Here is an 18,039-nt window from a genome sequence, read left to right on the forward strand (position 1 = left end):
CTGGCACACAGATAGATTTACTAAAGAATTTGATAAGGCATATCAACACATCCTAGCAACGCGTTTACAGCCACTTTACGAAGATGTGCCGGAGAACGATACACTTCATACAACAGCAAGAGAAGCTGTGATTACAGCTGTTTTTTTAAATCAGGGAGAAACAGTACAAACTGTGTCATATACCTTCCAGATGTGGATAACATAGCTTAGCCTGCTTAATAGCACAGTGACTCAAACTCCTCCTGCTGTAAATATGGTCGGTTAATAGAGTGGGATTTATGCCAGGCCGAGCAACTTCTAAGAACTTGGTTTGCATTGATGTAGCAGATACCCCCGGAAGTTATGTTATGTTAAGGTAATTTGTTATCACGTACGAATCACCCCAGAAGGGGTATCTTGGCGCAGCAGAGGATTGCCGGCAGCAGTAATTCAGAGATTAGAAAAGCACTGTTTTGAGCATCCTTCTAAATTTGCAGTGGTCAGGACATATCCAAATATAGGGGCCCATTATGATCGCGGACGGACTTGAGTCCGGCCGCGACCATAGAGGAGAAGGGAACCTTCGCATGGCCTGCGGAGTTCCCTCCTGTCCAATTAGGCGGTCACATCCTCTATTCTTACCATTGCGGAGGGGGCGGCTTCAAGCTGCACCCGCCGCAATGGTAAAAATGCATACATTGCATTTGTATGCAGAAAGCGGCAGGCACCGTGCGGTGCCTGCCGATTTCTGCATACAAATACAGGGGGGGTATCATAGGTACCCCCCATGTGCACCCCCCCACCCTCCTTCACCCAGGGGGCCCGCAACGGGCCCCCGCAGTGAAGTTCCACATGCTTTTCCACGGCAGAAAACCCGCCGCGGAAAAGCATGTTTTAAAGCCCATCCTAATATGGCTGGCGGTGTCTGAGAGACACCGCCACCATATTAGAGCTTTTCCGCCGCGGTTGTAAGCCAACCGCGGCGGAAAAGCTGCGGGCGGAAACCAGGACCCACTAGCCATCCTAATGTGGCGGTGGGTCTTTGGTGGGTCCGCTGCGGTTTTCCCGCATCCTCCAGGCCGGTGATGGCTTCCGCCGGCCCAGAGGATGCGGGAAAACCGCGATTCTAATCTACCCCATAGTATGTCAGTTGATTCTAGTACAAGGGGGCCACATAGGAAAAGGAGCTGCCTCCTGCTCTTGTTTTTCTGATATGTGGAACGGTGAGCAAGGCTTTGTCGCTGGACCTCAAGAGTCCTAACTGGACAATAGGGTTTAAGCTTCTGGCTAAGGTACTTGGAAGCTTTGCCTGTTAGGGACTTGTGAGTGAGGCAGCAGGTTTTGAAAACAACTCTTTGTCTAACAGGCAGCCAGTGCAGGGATTTCAGAAGAGGAGAGGAAGCTGTCCCGAAGGGAAGGTTACAAATAAGATGAGACGCTGCGTTTTGTACAACTTGAAGCTTCGAAAGTAACGTCTCGTTGGCAGAAGCCAGTAGGGTGTTGCTGTAGTCTAATCTGCTTACATTGCCTGGAAGTTCCAACTGTGGAAGTCTTTTTAGTTGTAGCTAAAATGTTTGATTCCTTAGATTGGCCATTCTTCATGTCAGTTTTGGGAAGAACAGGCATAGGTAGCTATGTGCTAAATATGCTCAAATTGCCATGCTCCACTTCACGGGCAGTGAAAGAATGCAGATAAGCAAATAATTCCCCAGTCTTTAAAGCAAGAAATGTAAATCCTACTAAGCCTTATACAAATCATTCTGTTGCATGGCCCCCTCACTCAGGATCTCTCTTCCAGACAACACCAGACATGATGAATTTGACTGTTTCTGGAATAAACAAAAATATTTTCTCTTCAAGCAACACTTGAATGTTTAAAATCAGTTCCTATGATGTCAACCTCTTCAGAGACAGTTCAGAAACTCTCCAGCACTCTTCACAATACCCTTGCTTGTCACTCCCCCCAACTTTAGTTGGTCAAAGTATTTCTGATTTGTTATTTACTTGTAACTGTTATTTGTACACCTAGATATCTGTGTGTAGATAGGTGCTATATAAGATCCGTAAAGAAATACATACGATAAATAAAATATATTGACACAGCAGGTACAATGCAGAACAATAGGGTGTAGGCGTGGGCTGTTTAGACACCCCCTCCAATGGGCAAAAACAGGGTCTTACTAGTTGGAAGTCTGTTTCAAACTTTTATTGTAACAAAAAAGAGATGTTTCTCCCATTCTTGTTCCCAGTACAGTGTGAGTTAGGGCAAGGTCTCGAATTTCTGCTCACACTCTTCTTTTGTCTCCTCATCCCTTCTAGGTTCCTTTAACTAGTAATCCAGACAGGGGAGGGTCTGTGGCTTCCTCTACCTCCAGGAGTACTTGGAATAATAAAAGGTAAGAGTTAGTTTAAAAAGGATGAGAACCTTTAAGGTCATTCACCCCCGCTCTCCTTTTTCAGGCTTCTTCTCGTCTTTCATGTCTTCTTTCTTTATCCTCTGACCTCATGGTCAGAGTCACTTCTCTCACCCCGTGCAGCTCCACTGATAAGGGTCTGCCCTGAAGCTCCAGCCCGAGCTGCTCTGGTAGGTTTTCGAAGCCCTCCTCCACCTGCAAGCTCCTGCCAGCGCCTATTCCCTAGTTTTCTAGTGGAAGAGCAGCCTGCTCTTCTGCTATTCCTCTTTGCTCTGTGCCCTCTTTGCCTCTTTCTTTCTCTTTTTTTTTTTTTATTAAGAACTTTTATTGCGTTGCCAAAACATGTTACAAGGTGCACATCTCGCAGCCTAGAGGGCCGGGGAACTGGTATTGTACTAATACATTCGATCACACTAGCAGGATTGAACACAGCCTGTTCGCCGACATCCCGGAGGCCCGGCGGCATTCAAGTATATCACCGTGAATCAATGTCCAATGAGTCAGTGGCCAGCAGGCCAACGCAGACTTTTCTGCAACCTCTGACCGCACTTCGCAATGTGTTACCTGCAATCGTTCAGCCCAGCCCCCGCATCTGCGGACTAACACCCCCTACCAGTGAATGAAAACATCTACTACCTACCCCAACTACCCCCCCACCCAGTGTTGTCATTGGTGTGCCTGTCCAAGCTACGTCTCTGAATGTAATGCCCGCGTGTCTCCCCGGACTTCCGCCGAGAGGGGGAGGAAAGGGGAAGGAGGGGGAGATGCGCCATGCAACCCTGGACAGCTACCTAACTCCATCCCTCCTCCCAGCCCACCCCCCCAGCAGGATCCCACACATACATTAAGCGTTCCTACAGTCCCATCTCACCCTTTCTACCCGGGCTAGTTACTATCTCCGGGCACCTAACCCAGGTCTTCCTCCCGCCTCCGGTCAGGCCCCGCTTCCTGGCTCCCCGTCACCTCCAGCTCAGTCGAACCCCCATCCCGCTCTCCACTCTCCTCGCCTGCGCTGACCTCGACATGTGCCCTGTATAGGCTCCAGAAGTTCTTGGGGCGACTCTTAGGGGGGAGCAATTCACTATACACTTCCGATTGAGTGCAGCAGTATAACATGTCTCTGGCCCACTTCTTCTTAGTAGGTAATGGACCCCTCATCCAGCAGATGGCGACGACGCGCCTGGCCATAAGTAAAGCCATATCCACCAGACGCCGTAATGCCACCGGCAGTGGTTTTCAATATCCCAACAGTGCCAGCACCGGGGAGATCGCTATCTCAGTATTCAGTATCTGGCTTATTTCCAGGAACACTTCCCCCCAAAATTTATGGACCCCCGGGCAGTTCCACGCCATATGCAGGAAGTCAGCCGTTTGTGCATGGCAGCGTTCGCATTCCGGGGACTGTCTTAGGCCGTACCTGTGCAGTCTCTCCGGAGTGTAGTAGACTCGGTTCAAATATTTGAAATGCACTAATCTGTGCCTTCCATTCAGCGAAAGTTTCTTCGTGCTGGCACAGCAATAGAACCACATTTTATCATCTATCTGCGTCTGCAGGTCGTTCCGCCACTCTGCTCTGGCCTTGGAGGGTGGAAGTTGTTTGTGTCGAATTCCCAGTTTATTGAGGTTCGTTACTAGCTTACGAGGGGACACCGTCTTAAGCACGTACGTGAGTTCTGGCAACTCAGATGGCTCTGCCAGATCCGGGACCAAGATTTCCTGCAAAGCACTCCGGATTCTGTGATATTGAAAGCGTGTTAACAATGACGCCTCAGCTCGCAGGGGGGGTAACTGTTCCCATGTCCTCACCGCCCCATCTATGAATAAATCTTCCAATTTTGAGATCCCTAGTTCGGTCAGCGCTCTCGTAACTCCTCTCTCCATCAGCAGAGGGAGCCATACTGCCCATTCTATTGGCATGAGGGGGGAGTACAGCAAATCGCATCCCTGCGCCTTCGCCAGCTCATTCCAAGCGTGGTTCGTGGCCTTTATGGAGTCTAGTCGACCAATCCTTTGGTCAACCGGTAGGCAGACCGTGGCCGGCAACGGTGTGGGCTTCGCAAATAAGCGTTCCATAACTATATGCGGAGTGTGTGAGTGCCCGTGTATCCACGAATGCAGGTGGGCTGCCTGTGCCACCCTGTAATATCTTTCCATATCTGGGGCACCTAGGCCCCCCATTTCGTATGGTAGTATCAATACTCTCCATTGAATTCTTGGCTGTCCGCCCCCCCAGGCGAGTTGTATGAGGACTTGTGTTAGTTGCTTGAAGAAGGCCTTTGAGAGGACGATGGGTAGGTTATTAAACAGGAACAGGAATCTTGGCAAAACTACCATTTTCATGATGGCAATCCTACCCATTAGCGACAGGGGGAGCTTGCACCATATTTCTATGTCATCAACTAGCTTGGAAAAAGCGGTCCCATAGTTCTCCCGGACCAGAATCTGGGGGTCCGTGTGTAGGTGTATCCCCAGGTATCGTACCGGGTCAGAGGACCACAGCAGTGGATATTCCATCTCGAATGGCTTTGTGACTGGTGTTAGGGGGAACGCAACCGACTTGGCCCAGTTGACCTTAAGGCCCGAGAGGGCCCCAAATCGCACAACCTCTCTGATCACTGACTTAAGGTTGGATTCTGGATCCCGGACATACAGCAGGGTATCGTCGGCATACGTTGAGATACCGATTTTATACGTCGGAAAGTTGATACCTTCAGCGGCGTGATATTCCCTAATAGCACACGCCAAGGGTTCCGCAACCAAGGCGTATAAGAGCGGGGAGAGGGGACATCCCTGTCTCGTACCTCTACTGATTTCAAAGGAGTCAGTGACAAAGTTCCCTACTCGCAGTCTAGCTGTTGGTTTATGGTATAAAGCCCCTAACATTTGCAGGAAGGGTTCTCCCAGCCCCAGTTTCCTCAGCACCCTCACCAAGAATGGCCATTCGACAGAGTCGAATGCCTTTTCCATATCAAGGAAAACTGCTAGTGCTTTATTTTCTTGCCGAACGTGCTGCATTGTTCCCAACACCGTACGAATGTTATAAGTCAGGTTACGGTCTGGGACAAATCCGGCTTCTTCCGGAGCCATGAGGTCTGGGACCAGTAGGGCTAGTCGCGTGGCTAAAATCTTAGCATACAGCTTGGCATCTACGTTCAATAAGGAGAGTGGTCGATAGGAACCGCACAAGTCGGGGGGCTTCCCTGGTTTCAGGACGGCTACCAGAAGCGCCTCGCACATGGTTGGGGACATACTGCCCTCTTCGCATATGTCGTCAAAGAGGGCTATCAGGTGAGGCATCAGCTTGTCTAGATATACCTTATAAAAGCCCACTGTAAGGCCATCCGCCCCAGAAACGCTTCCGGCACGCATCCCCCCCAATGCATCTCTAATTTCGTCCTCTTGTATCGGAGTCATCAAGAATTCCCTCTGCGCATTCGTCAGGAAAGGCATTTCGATATAGCTAAGGTAGTCCTCAATCTCCTCTTCCATATTGGAAGCCTTTGACTTATAGAGATCGGCATAATAATCTTTCAATTCGCCAATGATCTCAGACTCGTCCGTGAGTACCGCCCCCGTGGCTGTTCTCAGTTCATCTATCACCAACGGCTTCCTTTCCTGTCTCAGTATTCTGGCTAGGACAGAGCCAGGTCTGTCTCCCTCCCCATACGTCCGTGCTGTAGCATACTTGCCCATGTGTTGCACCTCTCTATCTGCCTCTTCATTATAGTCAGCTAGTAGTGTTTTAAGTTGGTCTGCTACATCAGTGTCCGGGTCAGCACGCTGTCTATTCTCAACGTCCTGCAAAAGCGTTTCAAGATGTTTCAGCCGTTGTCTAATAGCCTTTAGCACACTGGAGTGTTTGGCCATGGCCATCCCTCTGATGTATGCTTTGAATGTGTCCCATAGCATTTGGAAACTATCAACTGAACCCAGGTTAGACTCAAAAAAGGTGTCGATGTCATTCACCATCTCCCCTCTAAACACTTCATCTAAAAAAGAGTAGGGGGGAAATCGCCACGTGAATGGGGGAATCCTCTTTGTGGGTGTCTCCAAAGTCAAAAGCAGCGGGGAATGGTCCGATAGAGTCCGAGGGAGCACCACACATCCCCGGACCCAAGGGAGAACTGTTTGGGATGCCAGGAAGTAATCAATTCTCGTGTGGATGTTGTGAAAGGCTGAGTAGTGTGTGAAACCCCCCTGCGTGGGATGTTTGTAGCGCCATACATCCGCAATGTCGAGGTTGAGAAGTTCTGCCTGCATTAGAAGTGCCGCGGCAGACGGTGGACGGGTTTGACCTCTGGATCTGTCCCGGGCAGGGTCAAACACGAAATTGAAGTCCCCTCCCCAAAGCATATTAGTGGAAGCATAAGATCTGCAATGCCTGGCCAGGGTCGCATAGAATTCTGGGTGGTCAAAGTTGGGCCCATACACGTTTACCACTATAAGGTCGTGCCCTTTGCCCACACATCTGGTTATCAAATAGCGACCTTCAGCATCAGCCGCTAACAGTGTCTGCTTTAGGTGGGATCGAGGATTCACCCATGTAACCATACCTCTGGAATGTGTAGTGCAACCCGCTGCCAGGCTATTACCCCCCATACCTCTAGTGGCGTGCATCTTGCTCTGAGGTGGAAGGTGTGTTTCTTGTATGAGAGCGAGATCAATGTGGTGCCTATGGAGGTAGTGCAGCACTTTCCTAAGTTTGCGGTGGTCATTGAGCCCCCTGACATTCCAGGTTAATGCTTTCAGCGTTGTATGATCGCCATCTGCAGGCATTTCACCTAACCCAGCCATGACAAAGTGAAAAGTGCAGTGTTCGTGCACGTTAGTCTCCCCGGGCCACAAAATTGTCTCTGCAGGAACATAACTTGTGCAATCATTCCCCGACAAGCATAAACAGACAAGCAAATGCGTAATTCAAGATACAGAACCATTAGCACATTGCACTGACATCCCTCCCCCCAACCTCCCCCCCACCCACTGCAGGCCACCCCCAACCTGGCCTGACAGAGTCCCTCCCCATTCCCCAACATCAAACTTGAAACCATTCCCTGAGTTCTCCCTAGTGTAGTACGCTCAGGGGTATGTTGGGCCAAAGGCTCTAGGGCAGAGGTCACCATGTGGGGTACACTCTTGAGTGTCAGTGATCTATCGCGGCACTCTAGCCCTCAGCGCCATCGCCCCGGTCAATGTTCCTCAACGGACACCCAATCAAGGGTGCTTCATGACGCACCGCAGAGGACCACCCCGACTAAAGTTCACCATCCTCCCGCCACTTAGGTCTGTGTGCTGTTGAGTTTAGCGGTGGGCCCCAAGCATAGTACTAAACAGAAACAAACCAGTGTTTCTCCCAATATCACCATAGTTCACATGATGTGGAGCCAGTGTAAACAAAATGAAACAATCTCACCCAGCCTCCACACGAAGTCAAGTCACAGAGTGCAGGTCTCTCCGCTTCCCGGCCATAGGTTGTTTCAGGTAGTCGCTGGAAGTAAGTGCTGTTCAGATCCTCACTACTCAGTGCTTAGATGCACCAGACGGTTGATCAATCATTAGTTTTGTTAGGTGTTTATTCCTGTTCGTCGAGGCGGCTGTCTTTATTGTGATCATCAGACTGTCCGCGCGGGCTTCTCCGTTGTTCCTTGGTCCACTCCTTTAGCGACTTCTGGAGAGTCTTGGGGTCCGTGAAAAAATGGGAATGCCCCTGCCGGTTGACCCGCAATTTCGCCGGATACAGCATCGCGTAGTCCAGGCCAAGGTCGCGCAGTTGTTTCTTGTAAGGGGCGAAGTGTCGTCTCTCCTCTTGGACTTTCGCCGTGAAGTCTGGGTATAAGGAGACTTCCATACCCTCGAATTGCAGCTTCCCTTTGTCCCTGGCCACCCTCAACGCCGCGTCGCGATCCCTGTAGTTCAGTAGTTTCGCTATTATCGGCCGCGGCGCCGCTCCCGTGCGTGGGCGCGGGCCTAGTGTGCGATGCGCCCTCTCCACTATGAACATCGGGGAGAAAACGTCGTCGCCTAGTAGGGTGACCAGAAGCTTCTCCACGAACAGTTCCATCCTTCCGGTCTGTGTTGTCTCTGAAATCCCCGTGATACGTATGTTCGATCTCCTGGAGCGAGCCTCCAAGTCCTCGGACTTGTCTTGGATGACCTGTAGAATCCTGGAGAACTGCTTGCGGTCTTTGTCCCATTCGGTCTGAGCCTCCTCAACCTCAGTTATCCGGCATTCCGACATGTCAAGCCTCTCTGAGTGTTTGTCAACGCGCTCCGACATGCGGTCCATGCGGTAGGTGAGAGCGTCGATTTTTGTCCCTATGGAGGCCATACTTTCTTGTAGCCCCTTTTCCATGGACACTAGCATGTCTTTAATATCGGTGTACATAGTGTTCTCAGAGCCAGCGTTCTGTTGAGTGGGGTTAGGCAGCGATTCCTCAGGTGTCTTTGGCATCCGCTGTTCGAACGCCAATTTCGATTGTGTCCTGTCGTTCTTACCCGTAGCATGACACCGGGAGCGGGCGGTGTCCTGTCTCCAACCGCAAGAGCTAAGCGATGGAAGACTCCCCACTAGCAGCGTCGCGCCTCCGCAATGTGTTATGTTCCTTTGCAGCCTGGGAGCTGGCGCAGCGGAGGTCTATGTCCACCGCGTGTTGCAGTGCTGCTGCTGTAGTCGACTCACCTCTGTGTGTAGGTTAGGTATGCCCTCAGCTCTCCGACGACGTATTAGCCAGTGAGCCGTCTCGCAATGAATGTGTGGGCTCGTGTTCCAAGTGGCGCAGCAGCCCAAGGGCCTCCCCACGCTAAGCCGTGAGCTGTCCAATAACGTACAGGAATCGCAGTCAAGAGCTGGTAGTATTCAGGGGGGGTTTCACCTCGCTATCCACAAAATCCAGGTCGCGAACCACCAGTCAATACCAAGAAGTCTGTCTTTATCGCTGCACTGCGCCGTCCGAGACGCCTGCACACAACGTCTCCTATCAGACCGTGCTCCCTGGATTCCGCCTGCGCAGCTATGGCGTAGTCAATCCTCCCAGGGGGGCTTATATACGTGCTCTCAGGTCCAGTGGCTCTCGCTGCCCACTGATCCAAAGCTCTAGTGCACTGGTGGTGTGCTACTCCCAAAATCCAGGAGCTGACCCCCTCGCCGTACTGTAACCCTCTGTGCCTGTTCTCCAGCCGTGGGGGGGGGGCGCCAATCCTGCACCGAGCTTCCCAAGGGTGTTCGCTCCAATGTACAGGCCACCCGTGTCCCAGATAGTGGGGGCCCAGCCACGCGCCCCAGGTCCTGTGCAAAGGAGGCGGGGGCCGCAGCAGCCGGGAACAGATGCAATAGGAAATGTCCGGTAACCACGTGGAAGGTCGCCTACCGATCGTCAGGCCTCAGGCACCCAGAGCTAATCAACCGCCGGGGCTTGGTGGCGATCCCTCATGTGGTCTCGTACCTGTGCGCTGTCCGCCGGGGATGCCTGAGTCCGCCGACCCTCCAGTGGCCTCACAACAGCCAGGGGAAAAGTGGATCTCCGGGGCCTCACTCCTTCGCCGGCCGCACGTCGGAGCACGCAGACCGGCCGATCGCTCAGGCGAGTCCGCTGCTTTTGGGCCCAGTGGCGTGGACGGCGGCAAACCACGTATCTTCTCCGTTACACGGACAAATTGCTCCGGAAAGCCCGCCGGGTGCATCGGCAGGGTCCACGCGTCGCCTCACACTGTTTCTTGCTGTGGGGGTCCGTCTAAGAAGGATATTTTGATGGATTTTGCGGACGATGGCGTGGAGCTCCGCGCTTACACGTCTGGCATCGACGCCGGCAAGCTCCGCCCCTTTCTTTCTCTTTTTTTTGCTCTTTGTCTCTTTTTTCTCTTCTTTGCTCTCTGCCTTTCCCCTTTTCTCTTTTTCCTTTTTCCTCTTTTTGCTTCTTTTTCCTTTTCCCCTTTCTCTCTTTATTGCCTCTTTTCCCTTACTCCATCCCCGCTCCCTAATTCCTGCATGCCCCGCTGTTGCTCCCTCCCAGCGTGTCACTCCCGCCTTCGAGCTGATCGCTCTGCCCACTGCCTACTTAATGGCTGCTGCGTGCAGCTGGCGAGCCAAAGGAAAGGTAAAGTTAAGGTAAGGCGTGACCAGTGCCAGGGACCCTTGTCCTCCGACCCCCTGCCACGAACACCCCAGCACTCTCCATGGTCTTAACCCTGCACCTCTGGCGAAGCCTAACGCTGGACCAGTGCAGGAAAAACCTCAAGACCTGGCTCTTCGAATGACCGAACTGAATTATACACCTTCCCCTGCCTTTAGACCCTAACAGGTGAGTAGTGCACTGTACAAAACACTGATTGGTTGAACCTGAAAGTCTTTGTATTCTCCTCCCCTCTCTGAATTTGCCGATGCCCACGTATTGGGAAACTAAGGTGTTATAACTTCTCCTTCTGGCTCATAGCTTCTTGAAACACACTGCACTGGGGCCCTTGTCTCTGCTATAATTCTCTTTTCTGGTAGTATGGCCTCTGTATGACCATAGAGGGAGAAAGCATCAAAAACAAACCCAAAAGAGAAAAAAAAACTCCCCACCACAGACCTGGTAAGCTATGGTTCTCCTCCAGGACTATGGTGGGAGTTAAGGCAAGGGGTGGCGTGCCAGTGCCCACCAGTCTCCTTCTTCTTCTCTATTCCGGCATTATCAAGTAGGTTTCTTGGACTCAGCTCATCATCTTCGAAGTCTAACTTGAGTCCAAGCTAGCCAGAGACAATCTTGTCTGAGACATTGTCCATGCGAAGAAGGATGCAACAATTTGTCTTCCAAGGAGACATGGTTTTATGGCAAGGAGCCAACAAACAGCTCCATGCAGTTAATGTGAAGACCTAACTCGGACCCTGACCCTTGGCCTCCAGTGGAAACGGAAGGGCATCTGGCGCCTCAAACTCCATGAGCTGGGGTCTGATTTTATGACCATCTACGGTTTTGAACAGAAAATGGTCCTGCAGTTCTGTGTCACAAAGAAGAATGTTGGATGTGCAAGCACTGGATCTAGTCAGTAGGATTCATTCTCCTGTCTGAGTCTCTTTGAACATTTCTGATGAATAAAAACTTTTGGGAAATGTGCGTCTTATCCCAGTATTCCTGACAATCCCAAATTGTGTATTGTTCAGTGACTGAAGGTCTATGGAGTTTGTACGAGAGAATCTATTATAGTGGAGGACAGTTATTCATTGTATTGAAATAACCTTTTAAACCAAAAGTGTCGACGACATTAGCAAAATGAGTAAGGTGACTCATGCCTGAAGCAGGCATTGAAGTAAGAGGTTTTGGTGCACATTCGTTCAGAGGTGCCATGGTATCTAAAATGCTTCAGTTGTGTTCTAAATTAGAGGACAAGGATCTTTCAAAAGATTTTATTGTAAACCAATAACTGATGTCTTCAATTGTGGAGGAAAAAGCTTTAAACAAGCATAACCACATCCTCCAACCCTAACAAGGAATAAAATGTTTTTAGCTATTGTGTCAAGTATTTTCAATTCTATTAAGGACATGGAGGCGAGGATTATCCCACCCAGAGTTGATGTGATTTATTACCATGCATATGTCTTTTGTTCCTGTGCAACTGCTGATTTAGATTACTCACCCATTTGTTGATGATTAGCAGTTGTGGAAATGGACATGATTGCTTATTTTCTATTTTTCAGGTAATAAAAAAAAGTTGGATTGGAGATCCAGGGACGATGGGCGGTATTGGAGTTGCAGTGCTGGCATTTCTGGTGGAATTCCTTGCAGTGGTGGAATTAGAGGTCTACAGGAGGTGATTGGTGCTGGGTGTTGCAGTGTTGAAATGTGTAGCTGACATTTGTGCATTATGCAGCAACGTTGAGTCAAATGCCAAGATGTTTTGACGCAGTTACAGAGATGATGAACAGTTGCAGTTGAACACAGTTGTCTTTCGAGCTACAAAGAAAGAGATCTTCAGATAGTGATGGGGGCAGTTTCATGGTGACTGGTGCGCTGACTGTCTCATGTGAGGGTAACTTGGGAAATGCAGTCTCTTGTGATTCACTGTTTTGATTGACTGCTGTGAATTTTACAGTAAATCGAGAGAAGCATAATCCTCACCTCTGTGTCCTTAATGGAATTGAAAATTCTTGATGCAATTGCTGGAAAACCTCTTATTCCTAGTGGTGAAGTCTTTTTATCCTGACTGTTCTCTTGACCTTCCGTTAATCTTTCTTAATTAACATTCTTAACCTAATGCATCTTCCTTCTCTTTTTATTTCAACAAATATTTCTTTCTCTTAAAAGTTTGTCCCTTCTCTGTTTTGCAGACTCCTTTTGTCTTGTTGGCCGACATGGAAGTCTGGAGAGTGTCTCGTACCCACAGGTAAGTGTGTACCTGCTCCTGTAATGCTCTCTGACACGGAGAATGGAGCTGAGGATGTGTTCCTTTAGGATTTAGAGAGAGCAATACTGTAGGAAGCCGGCTCTGTATATTCTATACCAAAGTAAGGTATATGGTGTGCACAGAGTCCAGTGGATCCCCAGAGGTTTTACAGAGGCTAACGTAGATAATACCTTATTCTCTTTTGTGCTAGTGTAGTGGAGCAGTTAGGCTTATCAGAGGGCTATTTTAAGCATTTGTTGTTCAAACTCAGGCAATAAATGATTACACACACTCAAAGACAGAATCCAAGACCAAATGTTTTGTATACAAATATTACTTTGTTACTTTTATTTCTAGAACCAAGAGAAACTCAGTTGCAGGTAAGTACCAGTTTAAAATAGCAATACTTTTCAGGTAGGATGGAGATGTGTTTGCAAAGACAATAAAAACTTTACAGTGATACTGAAAATACTTTGTGTTGTCAACAATAGCAGCAATGTGAAAGATAGACACTTTGGGCTTGATTTCGACTCTGGCGATGTTGCGCCGGCTCTCCGCTGGCACAGCTGCGCCAAAGCCGCTCAAAGACCGCCCGCCTGATTACGAGTGTAACTCATGCAGGCGGACAGTCTTTTTGCCGTTCCCATGGCGGTGCCAGAAAAAAAGGCACTGCAATGGGAACGGCAAAAATGTTCCAGCACGGGATGGACTGTAAAGTCCATGCTGTGGTGGAACTTTGGGTGCAAGTTGACAGGGAGGCACGTGTTATGCCCCCCTGAATGCATCCCCATGGCAGCGGGGGCATGGGGGCCCACTGGGCCCACTTTGTTTCCCCACCGCCAACCTTTTCATGGTGGGCTCACCGCTATGAAACGGCTGGCGGTGGAGAAACTGAAAATATGCTCAGCGGGATTGCGCCACTCCTACTCTGCATATTGTATTGACCCTCCGTCGCACCAGTGCAAGAGATCGATGGTTCCCTGGCGTAGGCAGAGGTCCACCACCGGTGCAACGGTGAAAGTCGTAATCGCGTGGACCGCCATTGCGGCACCACCGCGAATGCGGCGGTCTTCTGAACGCCGCACTTGTTATCCGGCCCTTGGTGCAAACAGCAAGAAATGCAATGCAATCCTATGGGAGGAAAACAGTTAAGTACATTTACTGGTAAGTACTCAACTTATACAGCCAGTCTTCGGGGTTTATACCAACAATGGGCAAGGGTCAGATCAAGGTAGGTACTGCACCACCAGCTGTGTTTGCAAAGACAGTAAAATACTTTACAGTGATAATGAAAATACTTTGTGTTGTCAGCAATAGCAGTGACTTAGCAATGTGAAAGATAGACACTTTGGGCTTGATTTCGACTTTGACGATGATGCCCCAGCTCTCCGCTGTAGGTACAGCACCACCAGCTGCACTGGGGCCGCCAGTTGCTGAGGTCACTGAGGCTAATGTTAGTCAATGGAAGGGGGGTTGCTAGAGTGTCGGCTGCAAGATGGCAGACACATAGTGAGGCTCTGCAGGCTGGGCGGATAATCCTTTAGTTAAACGGTGATTCGGGCGACCATCGCAGCCCGCAAACGAGGGATGGTGATCACGAGAAGGCACAGCAACTGATTACCGCAAGCTGGTAGATTCAGACAGCCCGAATGAGGCGGTAGCTGTGAGCGAACGGAAATGCGGGTCTCCCTTGCCGTGACAAGATGGCGGCTCTGATCTGATCCTAGCCAGAGCAGCAGGATCGGACTTGGTGCAGAGGCTGGAAAGAGTACAGCGCTCTCACTGGCGAGTGAAGAGGCGGCCGTGACGAGCAGGGTGACGGACAACGTGGCCTGGAGCTCTTCGCTGCTGCAGTGGGCTAACATGGCAGAGAGGGGCAGTTTGGAGGCTGCTGGATGCCCTCTCCCTCCCCCTCACTTCGCGCTAGGCCTGCACTGGTTGCAAATCTGGGAAGGTGATATAATCTGGAGTGGAGGACACCTGACGTCGAGGCCCACTGGGGCGCTGACCTTCCCTGACGTCGAGCCCCAGCGAGGAAGACCTGGGGTTGATAAGACATTAGCCCATTTGACCCCACCGTTGTGAGAATGAAGGAACCGCTGCCCGAGCAGGAAGGCCCTGTGGAACCATGCGCCCCCGTAGGACAGAGCCACTGACGCTGGTGCAACTGTCCCCGTGGAGGACACCCCGTGTTACGTGGCCAGACTGTGAGCCAAGGGCAAAGCAGACATGCGGCTGCCAGAGATCTCCTTTGAGCAGTGTAAAACCCCTTGGGGAGCACCTCTCCAGTAGAGGAGCACGCAGAAACTACCATGAACCCCTCATCGGCCCCCGAGCCAAACATTGGGGAAATGTTCACGGACCTGAAGCAATCCCTGTCAGCGATCGACTTAAAAATTGACTCTATGTCAGACCACCTGGACCGGCTCAGGGACAAAGTGCCGAATCATGATGAGCGCATCGCGGAGGTCGAGCAACGGACATTAATGCTGGAAGATGAGGGAATTGCGACCCGTGAGAAACTGCTCCATATGGAGAAGTTGCTGGAGGTTATAAGAAATAAAAATGAAGATCTCAAGGCCAGGTCTCGACGCAACAAATTGCGAATCCTCGGAAACCCAAGAGCACAGCAAAGACCCTGGTTGAGGACTATGGTAAATAAATGCTCCGATTTCTCTTTGGTGAGGCCCTGTCAGTGGTGTGTATAGTCGAGTTTGCTCACAGATCTCTTGGCCTGAGGACCCCTAGAGAGCAAGGGCCAGACTAATAATTGCAAGACTATTAAACTATAGAGATTGTGACGTTGTGCTCCGCAAGGCTCAAGACCTGCAGGATATCAGTTATCAGGGCAATGCAGTCTCTTTTTTCCCTGATTTCACTCTGTCTGCCAGGCCGCCAGAGAAGAATGTATGCCAGTAAAAAGATTGTTGTAGCAACAGGAGATTAAGTACTCTTTGCTCTACCCAACGAAGCTCTGTATTTTTCACTCTGGCAAAACCTTGTTCTTCACTGATCCTAAGATTGCTGCCAAGTTCATATGCAGTCTAAAGCATTCCAATTCAGCAGCATCAGCAGATAAGAACCCGGTGGCTTAGGATCCGCTCAGCGAAGATGACTGAGACTCTGATTGAGCCCCATGAGGTAGACTGGATTGTGGGACTCTTAACGCTCGGCAGGACCTGAATCTTCCTTGAGCCCCTTTGCGGATGACCCCTCCCTCACACATTAGCCACACAGATCCTGGGCATGGTTGCCTGACTGTCTGAGTGACTACCCATATTGGGTGTTTCTCGTCCAGCCACCCAGCCCTCAATCGCCGAGACCCCTGGTGCCACCTCTGGGATGAGTCCCATGTTGTATCTAGCAGTTTGTCATTTGTGGCCCATTTCGGGTAGGGGAGAAGTCCTTCAGACATGTTTGGCGGCTGCAGTGGGTGGGAGGTGGGTTGTTTGGGTGATGCGTGGTAAATAGTCAAAATATCGACTACAAAATATCGAATGGACATAATATCGAGTTCTAAATATAGATTGGACAAAATATCGACTGGACAGACTATAGACATCAAAAATATCGTTTTTAAGGTAAGTAATGTAATATCAAATGTTAAAAATATAGACAGTTAAAATATCGAAGTATATAATGTGGAGAAGCGTGGCTCAGTGGTTAGAGGTGGCAGACCCGGAAGCTGAGATTGGCCGTGGACCAGGGTTCGATTCCCCGCCTCGGCGGGTCTCGGGCTCAAAAATTCCACGGACTCAATAATTCTCGTTCCGGTGCCTACTCGACTCACGGGGTCACAGTCTGCGACTCTGGGCAATAGCTTGCTTAATCTCCACTACGCCCCCTCGCGGCGGGATGCCTGGCTTTCACCTTGTGGACACCCTGCCGGGGTATGTCACAGGGGAATACCAGGACGGGTTCCCTAAGCAAGCGCTTAGATACCGTGTCGGTGATTTGCGCTATATAAATACATGTACATTTACATTTACATAATATAGGTTATTAAAATTATCAGATTTTTTATAATATCTAATTTTTTATAGTGTTTTTTATGTTATTATATGTGTGAAAAGTGTGTATTTATGTTATAATTTATTTTAATTAATGAAATTTGTTTTTTTAATTTTTGCGTAATTTCATTCTGTAGCGGGTTGTGGGTTTATAGGGGAATAGGGTGGGAAGTAATTTAATTATAATTAATTAAATATGTAAATTTATTTATTGGTATTAATTTTTAATTAATTGATAATTAATTTATATTTGGTAATTAATTAAAATGTATTGGCAATTAATTTTAATTAATTGAATAATTGTTAATTATGTTAATTTTACTAATTTATTTTCTGTAGCGGGTTGTGGGTTTATAGGGGAATAGGGTGGGAAGTAATTTAATTATAATTAATTAAATATGTAGATGTATTTATTGGTATTCATTTTAATTAATTGTTAATTAATTTATATTTGGTAATTAATTAAATTTTTATTGGCAATTAATTTTAATAAATTGATTAATTGTTATTTATGTTAATTTTACTAATTTATTTTCTGTAGCGGGTTTATAGGGGAATAGGGTGGGAAGTTATTTATTTATAATTAATTAAATAAATCAATTTATTTAATTGTATTTAATGACAATTAATTGTTAATCAATTTTTAATTATTAAATTGTTAATTGTTAATTTGTAATTAATTTGTATTAATAGGTAAATAATTGTAATAATTAATTTTGATTTTTAATTTTAATTGATTAATTATTATATTATATTAAATTGGTAATTACTTTTAATTAATTTTTTATAGATATTAATTTATATTTATTGAAATAATATATGAAGTATTTAATTTCACTATTTTTTATAGATATTAATTTATATTTATTGAAATAATATATGAAGTATTTAATTTCACTACTATTGCACTCTCTGGAGTGGGAATAGTAATTTTTACTACTATGCTATCCAACGCTTTTCCTACTGTTGCACTCATTGGAGTGGGAATAGTCATTTTTACCCCTACGCTATCCAACGCTTTCCCTACTGTTGCACTCCCTGGAGTGGGAATAGTAATTTTAACCCCTACGCTATCCAACGCTTTCCCTCTGTTGCACTATTTGGAGTGGGAATAGTAATTTTTACCCCTACGTTATCCAATGCTTTCCCTACTGTTGCACTCTTTGGAGTTGGAATAGTAATTTTCACCCCTACACTATCCAACGCTTTTCCCACTGTTGCACCCTCTGGAGTGGGAATAGTATTTTTTACACTTCTGCTATCCTACGGTAATAATATTG

General features: G+C 48.3%; 1 protein-coding gene across 12 annotated transcripts in view; it reads left to right on the forward strand.

Annotated features, from left to right (window-relative positions):
- Window positions 1–18,039, forward strand: part of LOC144754085 (uncharacterized) — a 716,823-nt gene that overhangs the window by 675,304 nt on the left and 23,480 nt on the right. For 8 of the 12 annotated variants that reach the window (XR_013594644.1, XR_013594647.1, XR_013594646.1 and 5 more), the window contains 3 exons: window positions 2,299–2,375; window positions 12,064–12,176; window positions 12,694–12,749. The gene's annotated coding sequence lies outside the window, so the exon portion shown is untranslated. The remainder of the gene's footprint in view (window positions 1–2,298; window positions 2,376–12,063; window positions 12,177–12,693; window positions 12,750–18,039) is intronic. The other 4 variants (XR_013594649.1, XR_013594650.1, XM_078641639.1 and 1 more) reach the window with 1 other exon arrangement.

Source organism: Lissotriton helveticus, chromosome 5_1 (assembly GCF_964261635.1).
Source record: "Lissotriton helveticus chromosome 5_1, aLisHel1.1, whole genome shotgun sequence".
NCBI classification, from domain to species: Eukaryota; Metazoa; Chordata; class Amphibia; order Caudata; family Salamandridae; genus Lissotriton; species Lissotriton helveticus.